This window comes from Neofelis nebulosa, chromosome 10 (genome assembly GCF_028018385.1).
Source record: "Neofelis nebulosa isolate mNeoNeb1 chromosome 10, mNeoNeb1.pri, whole genome shotgun sequence".
NCBI lineage: Eukaryota > Metazoa > Chordata > Mammalia > Carnivora > Felidae > Neofelis > Neofelis nebulosa.
In genome coordinates, this window is record NC_080791.1 from 12,550,768 (window position 1) to 12,564,044 (window position 13,277).

Sequence of the window (13,277 nt, forward strand, 5' to 3'; positions counted from 1 at the left end):
AAGTAAAGGAAAATAAAGCATTTGTAGAGAGTGAAGAGTGGCTCAATCTCTCTCAGCTAGTGATTCATTTTTTACTTTAATATCTGGGCAGATATCTGGCTAATTGATTTTCCCATTTTTTTGAAGATCAAACATGGGGGTTGAAATGATAAAGAACTTTACCTACATTGAAGTCTTACCACATAATAGTAAGTCTATTGTGCTATTGCTTGCCGTGTTCACAATTTATCCATTTAAATGACTTACTTTGAGAAATTTCTTAGACATTAACTATTTCAAACTTTCATTTCCTCGGACAAAGAGTATCAATCATCTTGGGTTTTACAGGGGGGACTTTATTATTCTTAGAAATTATTTTCATATCAATTTAAATCAATTTTAATACTAAGTCAGATCTAAATGCCTAACCAACTCTTAATTTCAGCTGCCTGCTCTCAAAATGTACATGTTATTTTTATTTAAACTTAAGATTTATTCTTAAAAATCCAATAATTAGGTAATGTGAAAATGTCTCAGATAAGCTACAGAGTTAGATAATTTCTTTGGTGGTTTCTCATATCTGTTTCAGCCAAACCATCTTAATTAAAGTTCTATGAACTAGCAATTTCTGTGGATATTTTCATTTTATCACAGGAAATTCAGTGGTCAATACACAGCCATCTAACTCATAAAAGCGATGGTTTTGCTATACGGGAACTTAAGTGAATTTCAGAAAAGCAAATGACTTCTGTTATAACAATCAATGCTGTATGCATTTGCACACTGCCCATTTTTCATATATTCAGTAAATGTTTATGGAGGGCCTACTGTAGGCAAAGTACTTTGCTAAACCTTGTGGAGAACATATAAATAAATCATGAACCCACTGAAAGCTCAGTCTATGGAAAAGACAGATCCCTTATCTCTGCCATGGCAACCATCATTCATACCAACTATTACACCAAAAAAAGTTGTTAGACTTGAAGCAACTGGAGGCCTTTTAACACCTCTGTGGTTTCCCTATTTCCTGGACCATAATTTTTAATACAATTATGTGGTTCCTTAGATGATAATGCCAGATTGTTATTTTTAGAGCCATTTATAAATCTGATATAATTCAATATAAATTTAATTGTCTTAACATATACCACAAATCCCAACAATGTAGAGAGATGACAAAGAAGGTATATTGTTTAAGCGGCAAAATATATAAATGACCTCCATCTTGAAAGAGAGAAGACAGTGGATTAGGAAAATCCTGAGCTCACCTCATCCCATGGACACTATGAGGCAACAACTATACATATTGCAACTAATCCAAAAACAATCTGAAGTCCAGCAGAACATATCTTCCAGAGCTAGTTGTAGAGAGAAGGCCACATCAAAAAGGGTAGGAGGGGTACAGCTGGAAACCAAACCCCTGGTATAGTATAACTGACCACAAATGGGAGGGACATAACATGTGTAGAGGAACAAGAGAATCAGACTCCATGGCAGACATCCCCGGTCCCGGGGACCTGCACTGAGAAGACCAGTCCCCATAGTATCTGGTTTTGAAAATCAGCAGGGTTAACTCCAGGAGAGCCAGTGGGCAAAAGGAAACTGAGTCCCATCCCTTCAAGAGCTAGCCACTAAATAACTCAGCCTGAGACATAGTACAGGAGCAGCAATTTGAAAGTGTATGGAGTATATGTGAAGGAGATTTATTGACTAATTTTAGGATGTGTTCTGGGGGAGGGCAAGTGTCTGCAGGAGCTTTCTACGAGAATGAAAGTGCTTGTGGGTGCCATTTTTCTTACCCTCCCCAAGCCTAGATAGCCAAATGCTTTCTGGACCCAGTTCTTTTTTTTATTAAAAAAATTTCTTTTTAATTTTTTTTTCAACGTTTTTTATTTATTTTTGGGACAGAGAGAGACAGAGCATGAACGGGGGAGGGGCAGAGAGAGAGGGAGACACAGAATCGGAAACAGGCTCCAGGCTCCGAGCCATCAGCCCAGAGCCTGACGCGGGGCTCGAACTCACGGACCTCGAAATCGTGACCTGGCTGAAGTCGGACGCTTAACCGACTGCGCCACCCAGGCGCCCCTTTTTAATGTTTTTTTTTTTGAGAGAGAGAGACAGTGCATAAGCAGGGGAGGGGCAGACAGAGAGGAAGACATAGAATCCTGTAGCAGGCTCCAGCCTCTGAGCTGTCAGCAAAGAGCCTGGTGTGGGGCTCAAACTCACAACCTGAGATCACAGCCTGAGCCGAAGTCAGATGCTTAACCAACTGAGCCATCCAGGCACCCCTCTGGAGCCAGTTTTAATACTCTCCATTCACCTTGCTGGCACTGCATGCCCCACCCCAGCATTTCCCTGTAGACCTGCCTCACCCAACCCACTTGCCCCAGCAGGTACCCCTCTAAAGCACCCTGTCACATCTACTGGGCAGGTCATTCTGCCCTGTGGAGGTGGCAAACTAACCCCACACACCAGCACCCTCCAGTGCTTGCAGCTGGGCCTCTCACCTGGCTTTGCAGGGAGCAAGCCCTGCCCTTTGATGTACCCACAGATGTCACAGGGGCTAATGGTGAACAGATAGTCTGAGGTCCGGTCCTACCCACCAGTGGGTCTGGGCTGAGCCTCTTACCAGCACAAGGAGCAAACTTGGCTGCCCAGGGCTCCTACAACAAGCAAAGAGGGTAATTACAGCAAGTAGGGCTGAGCACCAGCTTAACCCACCCAGCATCCTTACAGCAATTGTGGGTCAGCCATAACAAGATGGCATATGTAGCCTACATAGGGGAGACCCATGGAGGGCCTAGCTGTGGTGACCAAAGGGGATTATGCTACAGAGCACCAAAGGAATCCTTCTACACAAGGCCACTACTTTTAAGACCAGTAGACATACCTGACCTACCAAATATATAGAAACAAATACAAAGATAAACAAAATGAAGAAACAGAGGACTATGATCCAAATGAAGAAAAAAAAACACAGAAAAACAGGTAAATGAAACAAAGATAAGCAATATGGCTGTTAAAGAGTTCAAATTAATGGTCATAAAAATACTCACTTTACTTGACAATAGAGTTGATAAACTCAGTAAAAACTTCAACAAAGAGATAGAAAATATAAAAAATAACCTGTCAGAACTGAAGAATATGTAACTGAAATAAAAAATACACAAGAGGGAATCAATAGAAAATTAGAGGATGCAGAAGAAAGGATAATTGACATTGAAGAAAGGGTAGTGGAAAGCAACCATGCTGAAAAGAAAAAAGAAAAAATGAGAATACATTAAGGGACCCTGTGACATCATTAAGCATAATAACATTCACAGTACAGAGATCTCTGGAGGAGCGAGAGAGAGTGAGCAAAAGGGAAGGGGGAAGATCACTTAAAGAAATAGCTGAAAACTTCCCTAATCTGGGAGGAAGGGAACAGATATCCAGGTTCTGGACAGATGAGCCCAAATTAGATGAACCCATGGAGGTCCATACCAATTTAAACACATAACAATTTTAAAAGCAAGAATCCTGGGTGGCTGAGTCAGTTAACCATCTACCTTCAGCTCAGGTCACGATCTCATGGTTTATGAGTTCAAGCCCCACATAGGACTCTCTGCTGTCAGTGCAGAGCCTGCTTCAGATCCTCTGTCCCCCTCTCTTGCTGCTCCTGCCCCACTCATGCTCGTGCCCTCTGTCAAAAATAAATTAAGAAAAAAAAGCAAAAAACAAAGATAGAGAATATTAAAAGTACCAAGAGCAAAGATACTAGTTATAGGCCAGAGAAACTCTATAAGGCTATGAAGTAATTTTTGAGTGGAAAGTTTGCAGGCCAGAAAGGAGTTGCATGGTATCTTCAAAGTGCTGAAAGCAAAAAACCTGCAACAAACAATAGCCTACAAGATCATCTATCAGTATTGAAGGAGATCTAAAGAAATTTCCAGACAACTAAAAGTGAAAGGAGTTCATCATCACTAAATTTGCCTTTCAAGAAATGTTAAAGGGAAATTTTTAAATGGAAAGAAAAGACATTAACTAGAAGAAAATTATGAAAAAAAATTTCACTGGTTAAAGCAAACATAGTAAATGTAGAATAATCACTTATAAAGCCAGTACAGAACTTAAAACATAAAAATAATAAAATCAATTATGTCTACAAAAAATACTCAAAAGATATACAAAGTAAAAAGATGTAAAGTGACCTATATATAAAACATGGAGGGAGCAGTAAAAATGTAGTTCTTTTAGAATATGTTTGAAAAATTTTAATGTTTATTTATTTATTTATTTTGAGAGAGACAGAGAGAGAGAGAGAGAGAGAGAAAACGAGCAGAGGAGGGACAGAGAGAGAATCCTGAGTGGGCTCTGTACTATCGGTACAGAGCTTGACATGGAGCTTGAACCCACGAACCATGAAATCATGACCCGAGGTGAAATCAAAAGTCAGATGCTCAACCAACTGAACCACTCAGGTGACCCAGAATGTGTTTAAATTTAAGGGGTCATCAACTTAATGTAGATTTCTATATATATATATATATATATATATATATATATATATATATATATATATATATATATATGATGTTACATATGAATCCGATGGTAACTATAAATCATAACTTATTAATAGATACAAAAAAATAATGAGAAAGTAATCCAAGCACAAAACTAAAGAAAGCCATCAAAACAGAATAGACAAGTGCAGAAGAAATCAACAGAACTACAAAAACAACAAAAACCATAACAAAATGACAATATATATAGTTATCAATAGTTATTGTGAATATAAGTGGTCTAAATGCTCTCATCAAAAGACATAGTGTGTCTGAGTGATTAAACAAACTTGACCCATCTATATGCTGCCTGATTGAGATTCCTGTTTGATTTAAAGACATATATAGCCTGAAAGTGTAAGGGCTGGAGAAAGATATTCCATGCAAACAGAAGCAAAAAAAAAAAAAAAAAAAAAAAGAAAAAAGAAAAGAAAAAAAAAGCTGTGATAACAATACTTATATCAGACAAAATAGACTTTAAAATGGAAACTGTAACCAGAGATAAAGCAGGGCATTACATAATGATAAAAGGATTATTCTAACAGGAGGATTATAAAAACTAGAAATGTCTAGCACCTATGTAGGAGCACCTAAATGCATAAAGCAATTATTAACAGATGGAGAAATTGACATTAACACAATACTACTATGGGACTTTATACTTCTATCAATGGATAGATCATTCAGACAGAAAAATCAATGAAGAAACAGGGACTTTGAATGACACATTATACCACATAGATGTAAAAGATACATAGAGGACCTTTTATCCCAAAACAGAATACATATTCCTTTCAAGTGCACATGGAATATTCTATAGCACATATCACATATTAGGCCATAAAACAAGTCTCAATAAATTTAAGATTGAAATCATATTGAGCATTTTTTTCTGATGAAAATGGTATGAAATGAGAAATTAATTACGAGAAAAAAACTGGCAAAAACACAAACACACAGAAGCTAAATGACACACTACTAAACAACCAATAGGTTAAAGAAGACATCGAAGTGGAAATAAAATACATGCAGACAAATGAAAATAGAAACAATGGTCCAAAATCTTTGGGACACAACCAAATCAGTTCAATGAGGAAAATTTACAGCAATACAGGTATACTGCATAAAACAAAAATCTTAAAAAGGAGGTGGGTGGGAGAAGAGCTAGATGGGTGATGGATATTAGGGAGAGCACTTGTCGTGAGGAGCACTGGGTATTGTATGTGAGTGATAAACCACTGCATTCTATTCCAGAACCAGTACTGTACTGTATGTTAACTAAAGTTTAAAAATAAAATAATCCAATCTTATACCTCAAGGAACTAAAGAAAGGAAGACTATCCAACATCTGTAGAAGAAAGGAAATAATAAAGATCAGAGTATAAGTTGAAACTGAAAAAAAGTAAAAAAAAAAAAAAAAAACAACCCAAAAACCAAAAAACAAAGAAAAAAAACAAAAAACAAAAAAGATGCCCAAAACAACCCCCCCCCTAAAAAACAATAGATAAAAACAATGAAACTAAGAGCTGATTCTTTGAAAGGATAAATAAAAATGATAAACCTTTAGCCAGATTCATCAAGAACAAAAGAGAGAGGACTCAAACAAATAGAATAAAAAATTAAAGGGGAGAAATAACAACCAATATCACCAATACAGAAAGGATTATAAGAATACTATTAAAAATTACATGTGAACAGGGGCACCTGGGTGGCTCAGTTAGCTAAGCTTCTGACTCTTGATTTCAGCTCAGGTCATGATCTCACAGTTGGTGAAATCAACTCCCTTTGGGCTCTGTGCTGACAGCATGGGGCCTGTTTGGGATTCTTTCTCTCTCCCCCTCCTCTGCTCCTCCCCTGCTCATCCTGTCTCTCTCCCTCCTTCCCTCCTTCTCTCTCTGAAAATAAATCAACTTAAAAAATGTCATGTATAAACAAATTAGACAACCTAGAAAAAAAATGGATAAATTCCTTGAAATTGGGTGAATTGGTAATCAAAACTCTTAAGCAATAAAAGTCCAATACCAAATGGTTTCACAGGTGAATTCTACCAAACATTTAAAGAGTTAATACCTAGTCTCCTCAAAGTAGTCCAGAAAGAAGAGGAAGGAAAATTTCCAGACTCATTCTACCTGTCTGGCATTCCCATGCTAGCAAAACCAGATAAAGACACTTAAGGGGGGGAAAAAAATAAAGTTCAATATCCCTGATCAATATATATGCAAAATTCTTAATATTGGCAAACCAAATTCAATGGTACATTTTTAAAAATATTTATTTTTTAAAATTTACATCCAAATTAGTTACCACATAGTGAAACAATGATTTCAGGAGTAGATTCCTTAATGTCTCTTACCCATTTAGCCCATCCCCCCCTCCCACAACCCCTCCAGTAACCCTCAATTTGTTCTCCATATTTATGAGTCTCCTCTGTTTTGTTCCCCTTCCTGTTTTTGTTATTTTTGTTTCCGTTCCCTTATGTTCATCTGTTTTGTCTCTTAAAGTCCTCAGATGAGTGAGGTCATATGATTTTTGTCTTTCTCTAATTTCACTAAGCATAATACCTTACAGTTCTATCCATGTAGTTGCAAATGGCAAGATTTCATTCTGATTGCCAAGTAATACTCCATTGTATGTATGTATGTGTGTGTGTGTGTGTATCTTCTTTATCCATTCATCCATCGATGGACATTTGGGCTCTTTCCATACTTTGGCTATTGTGGATAGTGCTGCTATAAACATGGGGGTGCATGTGTCCTTCTGAAACAGCACACCTGTATCCCGTGGATAAATGCCTAGCAGTGCAATTGCTGGATTGTAGGGTAGTTCTATGTTTAGTTTTTTGAGGAACCTCCATACTGTTTTCCAGAGTGGCTACACCAGCTTGCATTCCCACCAACAATGCAAAAGAGATCCTCTTTCTCCACATCCTCACCAACATCTGTTGTTGCCTGAGTTGTCAATGTTAGCCATTCTGACAGGTGTAACGTGGTATCTCATTGTGGTTTTGATTTCTATTTCTCTGATGATGACTGATGTGGAGCATATTTTCATGTGTTGGTTGGCCATCTTGATGTCTTCTTTGGAGAAGTGTCTATTCGTGTCTTTTGTCCATTTCTTCATTGGATGATTTGTTTTTGGGGTGTTGAGTTTGATCAGTTCTTTATAGATTTTGGGTACCAACCCTTTATCAGATATGTCGTTTGCAAATATCTTCTCCCATTCTGTCAGTTGCCTTTTAGTTTTGCTGATTGTTTCCTTTGCTGTGCAGAAGCTTTTTATTTTGATGAGGTTCCAGTAGTTCATTTTTGCTTTTCTTTCCCTTGCCTCCAGAGATGCAATGATACATTTTTTTAAATCACTCTTTTGTGTGTAGCTGTCTGGTTTTCCCAATGCCATTTATCAAAGAGACTGTCTTTTCTCCATTGTATAATCTTGCTTCCTGTCATAAATTAACTGACAATACAAGTTTGGGTTTATTTCTGTGATCTGTCTCCTGTGATACCAATCCACTTATCTATTTTGTGCCAGTAGCATACAGTTTTGAATACTATAGCTTTCTAGTATATTTTTACATCTGAGATTGTGATACCTGAAGTTTTGGTCTCCTTTCTCAAGATTGCTTTGGCTATTCAGCATCTTCTATGCTCCAAACCAATTTTAGAATTATTTGTTCTAGTTCTGTGAAAAGTCCTATTGTAACTCTGATAAGGATTGCATTAAATCTGTAAATTATTTGTGGTAATATGGACATGTGAACAGTATTAATTATTCTGATTATGAGCATGGAATACTTTTCCACTTACTTGTGTCCTCTTCAATTCTTTAATCAATGTTTTACAGGTTTCAGAGTACTGGTCTTTCACCTCCTTGGTTAAGTTTATTTCTAGGTATTTTATTTTTTGTTGCAATTTTAAATGGGATTGTTTTCTTGATTTCTTTCAGCTATGTTATTATTAAATTGGGCCACTTTCTATACCACACACAAAAATGAACTAAAATGGATTAACAACACAATTTTGAGACCTAAAACCCTAGAACTCCTGCAGGAAAACAGGCAGTAATCGCTTTGACACAGCCTCAGCAACAGTTTTCTACACAAATCAACTATTGAGGGTGCACAAAGTAAAAAGCTTTTGCACAGGAAAGAAAAACAACAAAATGAAAAGACAACCTACTTAACGGGAGAAGGTATTTACAAATGATAGATCTTATTAGAGGTTAATATCCAGAATATATAGGGAACTCGTACAACTCAACACCAAAACAAATAATGTGATTAAAAAATGGGCAGAGGACCTGAATAGACATTTTTCCAAATAGATATACAGATGGCCAACAGACACATGGAAAGATGCCCAAAATCAGTGATTATCAGGCAAATGAAAATCAACACAATTAAATATCACCTTATACCTGTCAGAATGGCTCAAATAAAAAAAGACAAGAAACAACAAGTGTTGATGAGGATGTAGAAAAAAAGAGAAACCCTTCCGTACTGTTGGTGGGAATGTAAATAGATGTTTACTGTGGAAAATAGTTTAGATGTTCCTCAAAAAATTAAGAATAGGATTACCATATGATTCAGTAATCCACTAATGGGTGTTTACCCCCAAACAATAAAAAACACTAATTTGAAAAGATATATGTACCTGTATGTTTTTTGCAGCATTATTTACAATAGCCAAGTTATGGAGGCAACCCAAACGTCCAATGATAGATGAATGGATGAAGATGTTGTGGTATATAAATACAGTGGGATACTAGTCAGGCATGAAAAAAGAATGCGATCTTGCTATTTGTAACATGGATACACCTAGAGCATTACACTACAAAATAAGTCAGACACAAAGACAAGCATCATGTGATCCATCTTATATGTGTAATCCAAGAAACAAAATAAATGAAGAAATAAAGCATAAACAGACCCATAGAGAACTGATGGTTTCTGGAGGTGAGGGGATGGCCACAAAGGGTGAGGGGAATGGGAGGTACAGGCTTCCAGTTAAGCAATAAATAAATCTCGGGATTAAAGGCACAGCACAGGGAATATATAGTCAATGGTATTTTAATTGTGTTGCATGGTGAACGATGGTGGCTATACTTGTAGTGAACATAGCTGAACATACAGAGTTGTTGAATCACTGTGTTGCTATGCATGTGAACTTCATGTAACATTGTGTCAACTATACTTCATGAAAAAAAAGGATTATTTGCTATAATCAAGTGGGATTCATTCCAGGGATGCAAGAATTTCTAAATATTTGCAAATCAAATCAATATTATGTATCTCACATTCAGAAGAGGAAGGATTAAAACCATGTGATCATTTGAATAGGAAAAAACACTTGACAAAATTCAACATATATTTATAATAAAAATTCTCAAGGTGGGTTTAGAGGGTACCTACCTCAACATAAAAAAGCTATATGGGACAAACCCACAGCTGACATCATACTCAGCAGTGAAGCTTAGCTTTTCCTCTAAGATCAGGAATAAGACAAAGATGTCCACTCTCATCACATTTAGTTAACATAGTACTGGAAGTCCTAGACAATGTAATCACACATGAAAAAAGAATTAAAAGACATCCAAAAAGGTAACAAAGAAGTAAAACTCTATTTGCAGATGTGATTCAGTTTATGGTAAACCCTATAGACTCCAAGAAACTACTAGAAATAATAAATGAATTTAGTAAAGTTGCAGGATATAAAATTTACAGAAATAGGTTGCATTTCTATACACTAAAAATGATGTGTCCGAGAAATTAAGAAAACAATTCCATTTACAATTTTACCAAAAAGAATACCTAGGAATAAACTTAACCAAGGAGATGAAATAAGTAGACTCAGAAAAATATTAGATATTGATGAAAGAAACTGAGTATTTCACAAATATATAAAAAGATATTCCATACTTATGGATTCAAGGAGTATGATTAAAATGTGCTCATTACCCCAAATCTACAGATTCAATGCAATCCCTATCAAAATAGTGAGTGACTATAAGTGAGTGAGTGAGTGAGTTTGTTTTACAGAACTAGAATAATCCTAAAGTTTGTATGGAGCACAAAAGACCCTGAAGAGCCAAAGCAATCTTGGGAAAAGACCAAAGGTGCAGGTATCACAATCCTAGATTTCAAGATGTACTAAAAAGCTATAGGAATTAAAACAGTATGCTACTGGCACAAAAGAAGACACATCAATAGAACATGATAAAGAGCCCAGAAATACACCCATATTTACATAATTAATCTATGACAAAGGAGGTAAGAATACATAATAGGGAAAAGACAGTATCTGCAATAAATGGTACAGGGAAAACTGGACAGCTACATAAAAAATGATACAAGTGGACCACTTTCTCACAATCATTCACAAAAATAAACTCAAATTGGACTAGAGACCTAAATGTGAGACCTGCAACTATAAAACTCCTAGAAGAAAACAGGCAGTAATCTCTGACACCAACCTTAACATTTTTAGATAGTTCTCCTCAGGGAAGGTAAACAAAAGCAAAAATAAAGTATTGGGACTACACTAAAAATAAATCAATCAACGTGAATACACCACATTAATAAGACAAAGGATAAGAACCATATGATCCTCTCAATAGGTACAGAAAAAGCATTTGACAAGATAGAGTAGCCTTTCTTCATAAAACCCTCAAGAAAGTAAGGATAGAAGGAACATACTTCAACATTGTAAAGTCCATATATGAAAGACAGTTAATACCATCCTCAATGGGGAAAAATGAGAGCTTTCCCCCTAAGTCAGGAAGACAACAGGGAGGTCCACTCTCACCAGTTGTTGAACATAGTCCTGGAAGTCCTAGCCTCAGCAATCAGACAACAATGAAATAGAAGGCATCCAAATCAGCAAACAAGAGATCAATTTTTCACTCATTGCACAAAACATGATACTTTATGTGCAAAACCCAAAAGACTCCACCAAAAATCAGGAAAGTTGCAGGATATAAAATCAACATACAGAAATCAGTTGCATTTCTATACACCAATAATGAAGCAGCAGAAAGAGAAATCAAGGAATCAATCCCATTTATAATTGCACCAAAAACCCTTTGATACTTAGGAATAAGCCTAGCTAAAAATGTGAAAGATCTGTATGTTGAAAACTGTGTAAAGCTTATTCAAGAAATGTAAAAAGATGCAAAGAAATAGAGAAACACTCCATGCTCATGGATTGGAAGAATACCATCAAAGTGTTGATACTACCCAAAGCAATCTACACATTCAATGCAATCCCTATCAAATAACACCAGTATTCTTCACAGAGCTAGAATAAAAATTCTAAAATTAGTATGCAACCAGAAAATACCCCAAGTAGCCAAAATGATGTTGAAAAAGAAAACCAAAGCTGGAGGCACCAGAATCCCAGACTTCAAGGTATATTACAGAGCCGTAATCATCAAGACAGTATGGTATTGGCACAAAAACAGAAAGTCAGATCAATGGAATAGAATAGAAAACCCACAAATGGACCCACAAATGTGTGGCCAAGTAATCTTTGACAAAGCAGGAGAGAATATCCATTGGAAAAAAGACAGTCTCTTCAGCAAGTGGTGCTGGGAAAAATGGACAGTGATATGCAGAAAAATGAACCTGGACACTTTATTTCACCATACGCAAAAATAAACTCAAAATGGAAGAAAGACCTAAACATAAGACAGGAAGCCATAAAAATCCTAGGGGAGAAAGCAGGCAGCAACCTCTTTGATCTCAGCTATAGCAACTTCTTACTCGACAGATCTCTGGATGCAAGGAAAACAAAAGCAAAAATGAACTACTATGACCTCATCAAGATAAAAAGCTTCTGCCAGTGAAGGAAACAATCAGCCAAACTCAAGGCAACCAATGGAAAGGGGTAAGATATTTGAAAATGACCTATTGGATAAAGGGTTAGTATCCAAAAATCTATAAAGAACTTATCAAACTCAACACCCAAAAACAAATAATCCAGATAAGAAATCGGCAGAAGAATCACTTTTCCAAAGAAGACATCCAGATGGCTAACACACATTTAAAAAATGCTCAAAATCACTCATCATCAAGGAACTACACATCAAAACCATAATGAGATATCACCTCACACTTGCCAGAATGGCTAGAATGAACAACTCAGAAAACAACAGATGTTTGCGAGGATGTGGAGAAAGGGGAACACATTTACCTTGTTGGTGGGAATGCAAACTGGTGCAGCCACTCTGCTAGACAGTGTGGAGTTTCCTCAAAAAATTATAAATAGAACTATGCTTCAACCCAGCTATTGCACTACTAGGTATTTATCCAAAGGATATAAAAACACTGATTAAAAAAGGGATATGCACCCCAATGTTTATAATAGTGCTATCAACAAGAGCCAAATTATGGAAAGAGCCCAAATATCCATCAACTGATAAATGGATAAAGATAGGGGCACTTGGGTGGCTCACAGTTAGGTGTTAGACTTCGGCTCAGGTCATGATCTTGCAGACCATGAGTTTGAGCCCCGCACTGGGCTCTGTGCTGACAACTCAGAGCCTGGAGCCTGCCTCAGATTTGGTGTCTCCCTCTCAGCCCCCCACCCACTTGCACTCTGTCTCTCTCACTCTCTTTCACAAATAAACATTTATAATTTTTTTTTAAAAGATGTGGTATGTGCACACGCACGCACACACACAATGGGATACTACTCAGTGATCAACAAGAATGAAATCTTGCCATTTCCAACAACATGGACAGAACTAGAGTGTATTATG

General features: G+C 36.7%; 1 pseudogene; it reads left to right on the top strand.

Annotated features, from left to right (window-relative positions):
- LOC131488547 (NXPE family member 2-like) overlaps positions 1–13,277 on the top strand; it is a 62,007-nt pseudogene that overhangs the window by 12,406 nt on the left and 36,324 nt on the right.